Here is a 16,118-nt window from a genome sequence, read left to right as displayed (position 1 = left end):
GCCTCGTCTACGACGGTCGTCGTCGATGGCCTCATCTGCGACGGTCGTCGACGACGGCCTCATTCGTCTACGACGGTCGTCGACGAAGGACGGTCGTTGACGACGGCCTCATCTAAGGTTGCCTGATCTTTGATAGTCATCTACAATGGCAATGCCTAGCTACGACGGTCGTCTATGACAGCCTTATCAAGGTAGCCTCATATACATATGGCCTCATTTGTGAATGGCCTATACTACACATGGCACCATCTATGAATGGTATCATCTATGGCTGGCCATCATTCGATTGCCTCATCTATGAGTGCCTCATCTATGGATGATATCACTGTTTTAACCTCATCTATGATGGTATTGCTATGACTGTCTTCTATGACAGCATCATTCTCTAACAATGGCCTACTCTAACAATGGCCTTGTATGCCAATGGCCTCGTCTACCAATGGCCTTGTATGCCAATGGCCTCGTCTACCAATGGCCTCGTCTACCAATGGCCTCGTCTACCAATGGCCTAGTCTACCAATGGCTTTGTCTACCAATGGCCTAGTCTACCAATGGCTTCGTCTATCAATGGCCTACTCTAACAATGGCCTTGTATACCAATGGCCTTGTCTACCAATGGCCTCGTCTTTCAATGGCCTCGTCTACCAATGGCCTCCTCTACCGATGGCCTTTATCTACCAATGGCCTCATCTACCGATGGCCTGATCTACCAATGGCCTCATCTACGAAGGGGGAATGGCCTCATTTGTTACCCTCATCTACGGATGCCCTCACTTATGATTGCCTCATCTTCGATGGCATTGTATATGGCTGTCGTCTATGACAGCCTCGTCTAGGATGGTTGCTCATGACGGTTATCTATGACGTCGTTCTAGTCTGCAATAACCTCGCCTACATAACCATGTCTACGACAAAGTCTATGATGAGATTGGCTGCGATGGCTTCAGTGGTAACAGCATCATATATATATTTTTAATATAGTGGGCAGCAACTAGATTTTGACTGCCAGCTACAGGCGAGCAAACCGAATATCTCCTTCATGGTTTCGAGGAGGTATGCAGGAAGATCACGAGAGTGGTATCTATAATAGACTAAGTCTATTCCAGCAGTGTTTCTGCGCATAGAACAGAAATGTTGTGTACCTACTAGCAGCCCATCCGGTCTGATAGGCCACCGTTAGATTCAGTAATTTCACAGTCCGCTCAACAGCAATCCTGTTATGCCTATCACCACACCGCCTGACAAAGAAGGATGTCGTCTGGACCTTATAGGGAAAAATTCTCTACTTTGGCAGCGGCCTCTAGTAGAGCTGGCAATCCTCTGTCCATGATCGGTTGTTATGACCGTCAAATATGGTTGGACATAACGAGTTTCAATGACCTCATTACTGAGGACCGAAGGCGGGATGCAGGAAAGATTCTGTTGGAAGGTGAACATGCAGCATCAAAAACCTTATATTGCGCCTTGAACATCGGGAACACCAACCTCCGTCACTTAGCAGAGGAGGCAGGGCTTAGACGCCAGGGATGGCTTAAAGCCGCTACCCTCAGCCCTGAGCAAAGATTCTAGGCATGGCCTATGATGAAGAGTTTTTGGTTGGGTAAACATTTTAATGAAGCCCCCTTAGTTATAAAACCTGGCACTGATACTGCACGATCATTAAGCACCCTTCAATATGGGCGCGAATCTTTCAGAGGAGCGAGATTAAGGGGTTTTCATCAAAGGAGGATACCAAAACCAACCGAATAAGCTGTATCAATCTCCGTACAGCCTTGCAGCCAGGCATCTTGCCGTAGATAGTCTGTCTAGTTTCTCCCGTCAGGGTGGTCGAAAGATATTTAAATATCAAGGCTGAGACACTAACAGGAAGCCATGAACCCCACAGGGCTCCAATCATTTTACCCTTTTCTCGCGTGGGCCCAAAGATTTCAGGTTTTTGTTTACAAGTGACAGGGAACTATGTCAGACCAATGGGTTCTAAACCTAGTAACCAATGGTCAATCCCTGGAATTCATCAAACAGCCATATACTACTCCGCCCAGGGGTCCCCCTCCCCCTCGTTTTCACAACAATTAAGTTATTTAAACAAAGGATAATTTATGGCTTCTCTGGATGGAGAGGATGCGAATTTCCACATACCTGTCCACCCCAAACAGCACAAATATTTTCGCTTTCACATGGCTGGCGCCCATTATAGGTGCAACGTGCTCCCGTTTGGGCTGAGATCGTCACCAAGAGCCTTTCACAAAGTACTTGGTACCAGTGGCAGCAGCATTGAGATCTTGAGGAATGCAAGTATTCCCCTGTCTAAACGATTGACTGCTCAAAGGTCCTTCATAACACAAAACCAAGATTGCCACAGTAGATGTACCCATCTCGTCTTTTCTCTGGGGCTGATTCTCAACGACAGCAAATTGCAGTTAGGTCCTCTCCAAGTAAATGTATTTTCTCGGAGCAGGATTAGCCACAATCCAGAACAAAGCATTCTTGTCACACGACTGCCAGTTGCGTTTTCAAAATTGGCAAGGGTAACTTCAAATGGTCAGTTTCAGTTCAAATGTTTGCTTCGTTCCTGAAGATGTGCTCTTCAGCGATACATCTCATACCCTTAGCATGGCTCAAAATGAGACCTTTTCAGGAAGAACTACAGTTTCAAGAACAAACAATGGGTTCGTTCGACGATACCATCAAGGTTACGCCGTGCATGATAAATGATGTACATTGCTGGTCGCAGACAGAGAATATAACCTAGGGTCGCACATTTCTGCAAACCATTCCAGGGTTAGTTTTAACGACTGATGCCTCCATGGAAGGATGGGGAGGTCATCGGCAGGATTTGCAGAATTCAAGGAAAATGGTCTCAAAGACAAAGGCAACAGCAGATCAACAGGCTTGAGCTCCAGAACGCTGTTCTGTCCCCCCAAGCATTCCTCCCGAGGATTGAGGGTTCCTCTGTGCTAGTCCAGACCGACAATACCATCAGCATGTATTATGTCAATAAACAAGGAGGAACTGAATCAGCTACACTCTCGCAAGTGGTTCAGGAATTGTGAGAAGGTGTCGCATTTCACAAGATTTCTTGAGAGCTGAACACGTCAGGGCTCTCCACAATGCTCTGAGCATGTCTCAGTCGGACTGTCACGAGTGGAAGCCGGAAAAGGGACAGGTGAACTCAGTGTTCCAAGTTTGAGTTAAGCCGGCATGGGATCTATTTGCATTCAGAGAGAACAAGGAAGGCCGATATTATGACAGCAGGTTCCCTTAACAGGGATCAAGAGGGAATGCCCTGTCCATGCAATGGTCAGGGGTTTGTGCGCATGCTTTTCCCCCAATACCATTGGTTCCGAAGGTGTTCTGCAAGATGAAGCTGGAAAGTTACCATCTGATTCCGATTGCGCCCCGTTGGCCGATATTGGTTCTCGGAACTTCTGCTATTGTTTACAGGCAAGCCCATTCGGCTACGGCCTGAGCCTACGATGTTGTCAGGGGACGGAGGCCAAGTGGTTCGTCCGGACCCACAGTCACTACACTTGCACGCACAGCTTATCATTTGTTAGAGTTCAAGGGCATCAACGTTTCAAAGAACTGTTGTGAAATTTTGGCCAAATCTCGTGCCCAAGGCACAATCAAGGCTTATCGCCTTAAATGGAAGCGATTTTGCGGTTGAGGTGAGGTGAATGCCATTCACTCAATTAGTTACTGCAGAACAAGTTCTCCATTATCTGCTCTTCTAGCCAAGTCTGGGCTTAGTTTTTCATCGAACAAAATGCGTCTTGCTGCTCTTTCCAGATTTAGGAAATGTTAAAAACAAATTCTTTTTTCTGCTCTGCGGCACTTGCCAAACAGTTTATGAAAGGGCTTTTCCGAGCCTTCTCTCCAGTGCGAGCACCCTCCCAGAGTGGGAACTCAGCATTGCTAGCGCAGTTAATGCAGTGTACATTTGAGATGATCCATAAACCAAATCTCAAATTCCTCACCTGGAAGGTTACCCATTTACTGGCTCTTACCTCGGGAAAAAAGGGTTCGCGAGATCCAAGCTTTAACTATAAAGGATCCCCTCACTGTTTTTACATTTTCCTCGGAACTATGTAACCCTTTGGACAAATCCCAGGTTCATTCCTAGGGTACCCACACAATTTCAATCTAACGAACCGGTAAGATTAAAGACATTCTTTCCGGATCCATCTGCTCCAGCTGAAAGAGCAATACACTTGCTGGATGTTTAAAGCTGTTTAAGATTCTAACTAGAGAAACTAAGGATATCAGATGATCCAGCCAGCTGTTTGTGGCTTATGGTCAAGCAGCTCTTAGAACGGCTGTGACAAAGGCAAGAATAGCCAGTTGATTAGCCTCTTTTCTGTCATGACAAGGCTAACAAACCTTTGCAGAGGAAAGTCAAAGCTCTTTCCGACTAGAACAGTATCAACAGACACAGCTTTGTTGGCTGGGGCTGGAGTAATTCCAGAAGATATGTGGAGCTGTGACATGGAAAAATGTCCACAAGTTCACTAGACATTACTGCCTTCAGTCTACATGTCTAGAGGGTTCGGCACTTGGACAGGTGGTCCTACGCTACCTTTTTTCGTTAATACCAGTTTCTGTTACCCTTTGGCTTTTTAAATATTATCTATGCTTGCCTTTATTCATGATATGCATAAGGTTATGCGATTTTAACATGTTATATTTATAGGTACTTTAGTAGATATATTGAATGTGTATGAGATTTACATATCCATGTTTGGACTTTACTATGCATGTCTCTTTAGTTATTATAACTCATGTTTTAACTTTGAAGGTTTGCATTATCAAGCCTCTGGTAACAAATAATGGATGCAACTGGGAGTTTATCAGCACAAGTCTCCCACCATCCGCAACCGACTGTATACTTGGTATACTGCTTGCTATTCTGATTCAGGCATGTGAATCTATGAAAGATACCCCAATACTGGATTAGAAAACAAGTTACTTACCTGTAACTGAGGTTTTCTGATAGATACATCTGCCGTGTGGATTCCTCACCTTGTGAATATCCCCCTTGCGTCAGCAACATTCGGAAATTCTTTTTGTAGCTTCGCGCCGACGTGGACGCGGACGTCACAGAGACACGGCTCCGCTCGCGACTCCGCTGACGTCACCGACGCCTACAATAGGCCCACGCCGGCGTGATGACATCAGTTCCCTTTTTTCCGCGTCGTCGACGCTAACGGTTTTCAGGGATCGTGCTGTAGCTTTTCAGTAACTTTGTTACTATTTACCTGTTATTCTGTATAACATCATATTCTTCGGGATGTCGTCGAAGAAGACTGGTTTCAAGGCTTGCGGCGAATGTGGCAAGACTATGTCCATCACCGATCCACATGACTGCTGTGTCTGGTGTTTAAGCTCCGACCATGATGTCGAGGACTGTGCTTGCTGCAAGAAGATGACTTTGAAGGCGCTGAGAGAGAGAGAGGCGAAACTCCTTGTGGCTAAGCTTAAGAGTAAGAAGGAAAAGAAATCTTCGAAGTCTCAAACTCGTCGTTCGAGGTCGAGGTCTCGATCGAGGTCACGCTCGGAGTCGTCTTCAGCTCACGCGTCGAAGTCTTCGAGGAAGAAGCACAAGAAGAGGAGCCACGAGTCACGTCATCGCTCCGGAAAAGACTCTGGTTCGAGACCGAAGTCCCAGGTTAAGCTCCTGAGTAAAGAGTTGGTGGTTTCGTAGTCGGAGCATGTCTCTGTGGGTGAGGCTTCGCAACCAGGTTCGCCCGAATCACAGGAGCAGGTCCATTCTCCAGTTCCATCCAATCCTTCTGGTCAGGAGGATGAAGGTGAGGAGCAGGGGGCTGGTGAAGTCGAAGTTCCGGTGCCTGCGGGTTCGTCGACCCCGGTTCCGGGACTCGTTGAAGAGGTCGACGTCGTCTCGACTCTGCCTCCTCAGGAACGACCCAGAGATTCTTATCCTGAGTTTCCAGCTCCAGGTCAGGATCCATCTCAGTTCCTGAACGCCATGTTTGGTGTCTATTCTAGGGCAATGTTCCCGTCTGGTGCACCTGTTGGTCCCACGGGTCCTATGGCTTTCAACTTGGGTGTTCCCCAAGCTTATGCCCCTGCGCCCTTCATGCCTTTTATGCCGGCTATACCACCGCTTTGGCATTTACCGACACCTCTGGTGTCGTCGACGCCGAAGCGCTCGACGCCGACTCCGTCGACGCCAGTCACATCGACGCCGATGCCTACGACTCCGAGGCAAGATTCTGTCCGACCTCGAGCTGAGAAGCCTCGTCCGACGTCGGGTTCGACGCCGGCTCCGGCGCCGTCGGAGTCGATTCCGAACCCGTTGGCTTCGATTGTGAAGGAAAGATCTCGGAGAAGGGCTCGGAGACTCCCGGAAGAAGATATAGGTATCAGTATTCGGATACTGAAGAAGGAGAGTTACGGGATTCTGAGGATCCTTTTGAGGATTTGTGTGAGGCCAGTGGGCTTGAACTGTCACCTGAATGGGAGTTGGCTTCAGTTTCTAATGTGCCATCAAAGGATGTGGTGCCTTATCACACTGTTATTAAAAAAGCAGCGAGCCTTTTGAACATTACTCTTCCTACTGCTGACTATAAGCCTAACATCTTGACTGAGGTTCTTCATTCTGAGGTTATCCAGTATTGGTATCTTTCATAGATTCACATGCACCCACTCTCCTCCCCGGAGAGTCAGTTCTCTAAGTTCGGGATACTTGTTCCCACTTGTGCTACGAAAATCTGAGGAGAACTGGCTCTGCAGAGAGGGTTCTAGAGGGTGCTGTAAGCTGATTGGTTGGAGCAAAGACTTTGGTCTTTTTAGCATAATGAGGTAGATAGGCTACTACAATCTAGGCCTCAGGCCTTTTCTAGGGCCTACTACTACAAAGTGCTTTTGGCACTGCTTTTTTATTTACCGTCGGACTCCCGCCTCGGCGACGGGGAATGATTCAGGCATGTGAATCTATGAAAGATACCAATACTGGATAACCTCAGTTACAGGTAAGTAACTTGTTTTCTTATAGACCAGCTATCCTAATGGTAGCATGGACAAAGCAGTCTTAGGCTAAACTCTTTTGCCATGTGAAGCCAGCTGTTTTACCACATATAACCCCTTGAATACCAAATGAAAGGACACCACACAGGTTGTTATGAAAATAAACAAGATATTTATTAACTAACATACACCTCTGAACTCTTTATGAGGTCAGAGGGCTAAGCGCATGACAAGACTCTTTCAGAAAAATATGTTAAGTTGCACAAATTACAATGGTGCCCTGGGGGCACGACAAACCATACACTAAGTAAATGGTATAAGGAAATCGATAGAAGGAATGGAGCTATCCAGAGGCTGTAGGATCGTTGGGACTACACTATCCTAACCTTAGGTAAGGAGCAGGAGGCCCACGGGACGCGTGTGCAGAGTGTGAACTCACATGCAAGATGCGGGACAAAGTTAATGGACAGTACAAATTACGAAAAGGTAAGTAATAGACCGTTCCGACTAGCTAGGACTAAAACGACAGGATAACTGGACACTAGGAGAGTCAATCTACCCTTGAGCACCGAAATGCTCTCGTTAGCTGCAGGTGACCAGAAGGAAGATGTCCGGAGCGATCCAAGGGTGGATCGAGGAAGATGAAGACCTGAAAGCAGCGGGGACAATGTTCATAGTCACTAGACAGTGACCGGAGTGGAAACAGGAAGGAACCAGATGCTGTCGTCGCGATCAGGTGAAGAATGGACGCTTGACTCTGCAGCCATTTGGACCAGGAGGTGTCTTCGACGACCAGGATGGAGGCACGAGCTGTCCCACGCAGGCTCTCGCTATCGGTGGTGTTGGTTCCGGATTCGGCGTCAACAGGCCTTGGCAAAGGCAACCCACACTGTGAGTCGAAAAGGCGTCTGGTGCGGACCAGGAAGGTCCGAGGTGCTTCTCCTTTGCAGGGAAGCAAGGGCCAGCCTGGAGCAACCAGACCAGCGGTGTAGATGTCGTGGATCGTCGTCTAGGAGGTCACTAGCCAGCCGGCAAGTGACCAGTTAACGCGTCGAGCAGCAATCAAGCAAAAGGGCCCCACGCAGATCTCGTGAATGCTGGAGGGCTGATCTTTTGTGCAGGAGCTGCTCGGGCTGGGGCTTCTCATTCCCCAAAGCACTTCGTCGAGGATGCCTCTGAAGTCGTGCTGGAAGCAAAGTGCAGTTTCGCCAAGATGGCCGGTCCCACGTGTCTCGTCGCACCCACGGATCTCAGCTGTGCTGCAGATGTAGGTAGAGGTCGGAGAGGTCTGGGAGTCCGGGTCTCGTCGGGCTCTGAAGTCTGGATTCACTTGGGAAGACGACAAAGTGAACCGCTGGAACGCTTGATGGTGCCTGCTTGTGCAGGGTGGTCACTCCTTGGCCACAAGGAAGATTTCTTCAGTCTTCTGTGGAGAAGAACGTCAAAGTCCTGAGTTTCTTCTTGTAGAGTTTCAAATCCTATGGATTTAAATGGAAACTATTTTTTCTGTGGTGTGAGAGTAATGGTTTTGATCCTTTCCATGGTCAGGAACAGGTGATTTTGCCTTATCTCTTACATTTAGCGAGATCTGGTCTTCAATTTAATTCTATTAAAGTCCACCTTGCTGCGATCACAACCTACAGAAAATCTCCTCCTTTTTTAGGATGCCTGTAGTGAAGGATTTTCTGGAAGGTTTAAGAAAGGTGTATCTTCCAGTCAGGTCTCCTTCTCCACCTTGGGAGCTTAATGTGGTGTTAACTAAGTTAATGGGTGCTCCTTTTGAACCTATACATAAGGCTTCCTTGCAACACTTAACTTGGAAGGTAGTGTTCCTGGTAGCCATTACTTCTGCTCGTAGAGTGAGCGAGATCCAGGCTCTGTGTTGCCAAGAACCATTCACTGTGTTCCATACAAATAGACTGGTACTCAGGACACATCCTGCTTTTCTGCCCAAGGTAGTGTCAGATTTTCACATTAATGCCTACTAATTGCCTACTTTTTTCCCGAATCCTGCCAGTCCTGCTGAAAGGGCTCTTCATTTTTTAGATCTGAAGAGGGTCCTTAAGTTTTACTTGGACAGAACAAAGACTTTGAAACAGTCAGACCGTTTGTTCATTAACTATGGTCCTATTAATACAGGCTCTGCAGCATCTAAGAGGTCCATTTCTAGATGGATTGTTTCTTGTATTCTTCTAGCTTATCAGTTGTCAAACAGGTCTTTGTCAGGAAGACCAAAGGCGCATTCTACAATAGGGAAAGCTTCCACCACAGCTCTCCTTAGAAATGTTTCTATGGCAGAAATCTGTAAGGCAGCTACTTGGCGTTCAGTACACACTTTTACTTGCCATTACTGTCTTGATTCAGACACACAGGCAGATGCACAGGTTGGACAAGCATCGCTCAGGAATTTATTTGCTAATTCTAGCTCAGATCTGTGTGTTGAAACTGTTATTACTTTTTCTGTTCGCCCGCGTCTTGTGGGTATGAGCTTCCTACTCTATTCTGTGCTTATGACTATTAATGAGTATCCCCTGGAAGAGAAGGATTAGTTACTTACCTGTAATCCTAGTTCTCTTCCAGGGGAATACTCATTAGTCATAAGCACCCTCCCGCCTCCCAGGGCGAGCAGTAGCTTTATGGTTTTTTAATATATGAATATTGTACTTCTGGATGCAGATACCTGCTAAGTTTACTGTACCGTACAAAAGAACTGACCTAACTGTCACCTGTGGGGCATGATGGGAACAGAGTTCCCCTGGAAGCCTTAAAGGCAAAGTGTTCAGATTCTCTGAGGCCTTAAAGGCGAGGTTCAGTCTGATTTTCTGTGCAGGGATAGTATTTCTTTATTGCAGCCTTCTTAGGCTAATTGCCTTTTATTACAGATTCTTTGATGAAAATAAAAGGTTGTGTTGTTTGTGGAATGCATTTTAGGCTCATGCCTGTTTCTTGCATTGTTTATATAGTTTATTTTTATACTGCAGAAAGTATGTAATGATGGCTTTATTAGCCTATGGGTTATGATTGGGCTGCATATTATTGGTTTATACATGTATATATGTATAATTTGTTTAGTACTATGTACTATTTTTATATTTGAACACATATATATGTATTTTGTATTTTGTTATATGTTTCGGGTTCCCGCTCATGGGCGGAGATTATTCAGCGCTTATGACTTTAATGAGTATACCCCTGGAAGAGAACTAGGATTACAGGTAAGTAACTAATCATAATGTGCCGTAATGCAGAGTTTACGTGGGACGCTACACGTTGCCACTTGGCAGATTCAAATCTATACGTGTCTCAATGTGAGTTAACTAATGTTTCGAGTGTTTAGCAGCTACGCTTATCAACAATACAAATCGCATATTGCTGCCTATGTCTCCGAGACAGGTAATAGACGGATATAATGCACCGTAATCCAAAGTTTATATGGGACACTGCGCGTGAAAGTTTAGCGGCTTCTAATCTGTCCGTATATCAATGACAGTTAACTAACATTCAAGCTTATAAAAGCTACCTTGTTCCAAGAGGTATTCAAGAGGTCAAAGAATCTAAAGGAGCTTCTGAACACCAAGAAAGCAAAACAAAAAAAGAATCAAAAGGCATGCAAAGATGCGAGAATTGGGTCCATTGTAACAACATAATTTTCGGCAATGAATTCATACACCTCATGAAAGGATTCACATGCCTGAATCATTCCCCATCTTCGTAGTGGGAGTCCCACGGTACATAAATAACAAAGTAGTAAGTAATAGATAGTCACCTTTTACAAAAAGGACCAAAGTAAAAAACTCAGCCAATCAGCACCCAGCACCCTCTAGAACCTTCCCAAGTGAGGCTGAATCCCTCAGATTTTCACCGCACTTCGTAGTGTAAGGCAGTCTCCCTGAGCTCTGCTCAGTCTACTTCAACTTTCTCAGTAAGTCTCTTTTGGATTTCTTTATAAGAATGTCTGATAAGAAAGGATTATTTTGAGCCTGCAAATCCTGTGGGAAGAAGAGAGTGCATGTAGATGAGGCACACAAGGATTGTATTTATTGTCTCTATCCCAGCCATGAGACAAAAAAATGTAAAATTTGCCGCACCTTCTCCACTAAAACCTTGAGGATAGAGAAGGAAGGCTTTTGCTTTGGCTGAAGAAAAAACTATCTGCCTCTTCGGGTTTTGACAGCGACACTTCCTCTGTGTCACGCAAGAGGCCCAGGTCGCCTGAGGATCAGCCTGAAGAGAGGAAGAAACAATCTAAAACTTCTCAAGCACCTAAAGGATCCCTTAAAAAGGAGATGAAAACTAAAGTCTCGTCAGAGATTGGATCCCCTCAGACTCCAGGAACGTCTAAGGAAAATCCAAAGTCTTCTAGCCATTCTAAAGGTAAAAATGGCCACAAGTCTTCATCAGGTACAGGCTCACAGTCGACACCTGTTCTCACTTCATTGACGACCACAGTGACTCTTGTCATCGAGATTTTCGGCTGTGTTTACCACGTCGAGGGTGAGTTCTGGAATATCTGAACGAAACAGGTTAGTATTAGACTATCCCCAGGCGTCAGACTGGATCCGGAAACTTTTGCGTAGCAGTACCCTTGCGCGTCGGTAGGTGTCGTCGGCGGCTCCGCCTCAGTCGTCGTTGGCACCGGAGTACTTAGACACCACCCTCGCGCGCTGACGTCAGTTCTTCTTTTTTCCGCGCCAGCAAGCGCCGATCCGGAAAAAGTTGTACCCTTAGTCGATTTTTACTAACTTTTACGATCCTTTTTGATAATCGTTCGAAGTCTCTCGACTCCGACGGTGCCGGTAGTGATGCCCGGGCTCAAGCCCTGCGTCGATTGTAACCGACTGATGTCGGTTACCGACCCCCATCGCCGGTGCCTTCACTGTCTGGGCCCCGACCACGACGACAAGTTCTGCTCCGACTGCCGGGCCCTGACGTCCAAAGCTAGACTGGAGCGGTCGCGCATGCGGCTCGACCTCCGGTAGTCAGCCCGAGCCGCTCGAGGTCCCGGTCCGGAAGGAGGTCGAGGGACTGGTCGCGGGGCCGGAGTCACCACAGTTCCGGGAGTCGTCATCAGTCTTCGGGTTCGAAGTCCTCAGGTAAGAGGCACAAGCAGTTGAAGAGGCGACATCGCTCTTCTGACACCCCCCCCTTGCCCCCCCCCCGCCGCTCGCGCGACGTGGCCGGGGGTTCGGGCGACACCGCCCCCTCATCTCCGCCGGCCTGCTTCATACCCGCCGGTCCCTGAGCACAACGCGACACTGGAGGAGATCAAGGCCTTCCTCATGGCCATGAGGTCGCTCACTCCTCCGTCGAATTCCGCGGCGCCTTATGGCCAAGCGGCCCGACTGGGTCCCCAAGCGGGCCGGGTGCATTGGCCCCGACGCCGCCGGGTGCATTGGCCCCGACGCCGCCGGGTGCTTCGGCCCCGGCGCTGTCAGCGACTTCGGTCCCGATGCCGCAGGGCCCCGCCGGATCCGGGTCGTCGCCGGTCGACCTCGCCGGCCCCCAGGGTGTCGCCCCCGGTGCCGTCCCACGACAACGCCATCCCCACGTCCTATCCTCGATTCGGGTCCGGCGTCGGAGTGGCGACGCTCTGCGCTGTATTCGACGCCGCTAGGAGATTTCTACTTCTATGACCCGGCCCCATCCTTTGACCCTGAGTATCAGGAGATGGGTGGCGAGGAGGATTTGGAGGGGTCCGAGGACCCTCTGGCACGTGAGTGCCAGTCTTCTCATGTCAGGGCTGGTGAGCTAGGGGAGGCCAGGGGTCTGGACACTTCGCCCGACACTGGTTTTGTCTCCCCTCCTACGTGGCTATGGAAGAGGGGGCTGCCTATAGTATGGTGCTGACGCGGGCTGCCAAGGCCTTGGGCCTTGAGCTCCCCGTCACGGCCGTGAGGACTAACCTCCTCACTGAGGTCCTTAAACCGCAGGCAAGCTCGTCTGAGCCTCTGCTGCAGTTTAATGAGGCCTTGTCAGACGTTCTTCTGGGCACTTGGTCCAAGCCCGCTACAGGGCTGCCTGTAGATAGGAACGTGGCCAGGTGCCACCGCCTGGATCCGGGCGACCCTTGCTTCCTGTCCACCCACCCCACCCCTGAGAGCCTGGTCATCCAGGCCTCTAACTCCCAGACCGCATTCCTGACGGCTCCCCCCAATCGGGAATCCAAGAGGTACGAACAGTATGGAAAAAAGATATTCTTCTCACTTAGTTTGAGGTTGCGGTGAGTCAACACCGCGTGCCTCTTGGGCCGTTACACCCACTCTCTGTGGGACACGATCGCGGACGTGCTGCCACAATGTTCGGAGGGGGTTTGGACTAAACTCACCCAAGCACTTGTGGAGGGTCGAGATGCGGCAAGGTATTCCATCCGGTGTGGGCTGGATACCACAGACTCGCTGGGCAGGGCGATGGCAACGACAGTGGCGATCCGTCGCCACGACTGGCTGAGGTCCGCCAACTTTTCGGCTGATGTCCAAAACACCCTTATGGACATGCCGTTTGATGGCCGTCACCTCTTTGGTGACAAGGCAGACAGTGGGCTTGTGCGCTTTAAGGACTCCAGGGTTACGGCCAAGTCCTTGGGCCTCTCGGAGCCGGAAAGAACAACTGACCTAACTGTCACCCCTGGGGCATGATGGGATACAGGGGGTCATGAGTGCCTTAAAGGCACGGTGTCAGTTTATTGCTATTCAGCTACAGGTTAGCTTTTCAGTATTTTTAGACTGTGTGTTTGCAATGCAGCCTGGGAGCTTCCTATGCTTCCAGTGACTTATGAGAATTTCTACTGCTTTCTGAGCATTAAAACAGTTTCTAAACAATATTTGGTGTTGTTTCTCATGTTTCTAATGCTTATTATTAATGTATGGTACAAATTCTTCACAGCATAATTCAGCTCTGATCTTATTTGACTGCTATTGCATGTTTTTTTTATATATATATTATTTATATATATATATATGTATATATATATGTGGGGCACATATAATATAGTGTTTCCAGGGTCCCGCGCATGGGCGGGAATATTCTAATGCTTATGACTTTGATGAGGATACCCCTGGAAGAGAACTAGGATTACAGGTAAATAACTAATCCATACTGGTATCCCGAGCTACTCAGCATGTCTGTCGATCCCCCGATTCGTCTGCCTCTTCAGGAGGGCCTTCTGTCGCAGCAGCAGGGGACGGTCCTCCACCCGAACCTGTCCAGTCTCCACTTACATGCGTGGAGATTGAGTGGCGGCAGTTGAGACCATTTGACTTGCCTCCTGAAGTTTGTAATGTGATTCTGGCAGCCAGGTGTCCCTCCACAAAATCGGTATACGCCTGCAGGTGGAACACATTTGTGGCATGGTGCACAGCAAAGGCTGTTGATCCCCTTTCTGCCCCTCTTTCAGAGGTTCTCCTCCTTCTTCTCTCTCTTGCCCAGCAGGGCTCTGCTCTGGGCAATATCAAGGGCTACCTTTCTATTATTTCCGCCTTCTTAAGGCTCCCAGATCAGCCCTCTTTGTTCAAGTTCCCAGTTGTAAATAGGTTTTTGAAGGGCATCACTCATATGTTTCCTCCGGTTCCTTTCGTGATGCCTCAGTGGGACTTGAACCTTGTTCTGACCTATCTGATGTGCGGGTCTTCAACGCAACAGAAACATGTCAGTCCTTCTTCCCTTCAGGTCGTCCAAGTTTCTGGGGTCCATTCTGGAAACAACTTGTTGCAAAGCTTTCCCATCAGAGGAAAGACGGAAAAGGCAGATTTTTTTCCGCCAGTCAACTGCAAAGAAGATGGTCTCTGTCTGTCCGCCTATACAAATCTCCCCTAGGATCAATTTAATCTTGCATTCCTTTAATTCCGCATTGCAGACTTCGTATGCGCCCATTACAATAACAACTGGACATGCGATGGCGTCAGGCGGAAGGCTCGTTTGACGACAAGATAATCGTTACTCCTCTTATGAAAGTAGCGGTCAGCTGGTGGACGATCAAAGACAATATCTCAAAAGGTCTCACTTTCACTGTTGCTCCAGCTCTTTTAATACTGACCACGGACGCCTCTCTAGAAGGCTGGGGTGTGGAGTTGCAAGACCTTCAAGGAAGCGATCACTGGAAACCCGAACAGCGCACTCTCCACATCAATCTTCTGGAGCTCAAGGCGATTCATCTGGCTTTACAGGCTTTCCTTCAGAGGATTCAGAATTCCACCGTCCGGGTCCGTACAGACAACACGACGGCAATGCACTATGTGAACAAACAAGGTGGAACGAGATCTCAACTTCTTTCCAAGGAGGCCCTAGAGATTTGGGAATGGGCAATTCTTCCCAAAGTCGCTCTTTGGGCGGAGCATCTTCCAGGTACCCTCAACACAACAGCAGATACATTGAGTCGTCTGAAGTCAGTCTGTCACGAGTGGGAACTGGACCAGGGCACTTTCGACAGTGTGTTCAATCGTTGCGGCACTCCGTCCATAGACCTGTTCGCTACCCCAGAAAACAGAAACAGAAAATGCCGCTTTTACGCAAGCAGGGAACACCATCGAGGGTCGTTGGGGAATGCTCTTTCGATGGTCTGGTCAGGCGCATTTGTTTACGCCTTTCCTCCAATTCCCCTGATTCTAAGATTACTCAGGAAATTCAAAACGAACCCTGCACAATGATTCTAATAGCACCGGGGTGGCCCCGGCAGTTCTGGTTGATGGAGCTTCTCCTACTATCTCAAGATCAGCCGGTTCACCTGCAGCCAATTCCTTCTCTATTGACGATGTCCCAGGGCCAAGTGGTACATCCAGATCCGAGCTCACTTCAGTTGACGGCGTGGCTCCTGGGCACCAAGAGTTTCAAAATTTAGATATCCTGCAAGAATGTAAAGAGGTTTTAGCTCAAGCCCGTGCACCAAGTATGAATAAAACCTATAGTTCAAAATGGAAACGTTTCTGTTTGTGGTGCCAAGGAGAAAACATTCATCTTTCTCTTCTGCTTCTCATCAAATATTACCTTACATTCTGTAAGTCCGGTCTCACCCATTCTTCTATCAAGGTACACCTGGTGGCTATATCTAGATTCAAACGGACAGCCTCTGGCCCTTCCCTCTGGTCTGCAAGAATTGTCAAACAGTTTCTGAAAGGACTCTTTAGAATTTTTCCTCC

At 48.2% G+C, this 16,118-nt stretch overlaps 1 protein-coding gene across 1 annotated transcript in view; it reads left to right on the top strand.

Moving 5' to 3' along the window:
- The window catches only part of PHF1 (PHD finger protein 1), a 1,060,025-nt gene that overhangs the window by 613,924 nt on the left and 429,983 nt on the right, over positions 1-16,118 (top strand). The gene's annotated exons all lie outside the window — the stretch shown is intronic.

Source organism: Lissotriton vulgaris, chromosome 5 (genome assembly GCF_964263255.1).
Source record: "Lissotriton vulgaris chromosome 5, aLisVul1.2, whole genome shotgun sequence".
In the NCBI taxonomy this organism is placed as follows: Eukaryota; Metazoa; Chordata; class Amphibia; order Caudata; family Salamandridae; genus Lissotriton; species Lissotriton vulgaris.
Note: the sequence above shows the minus strand (reverse complement) of the source record. Positions and strands in the feature narration are given on the sequence as shown.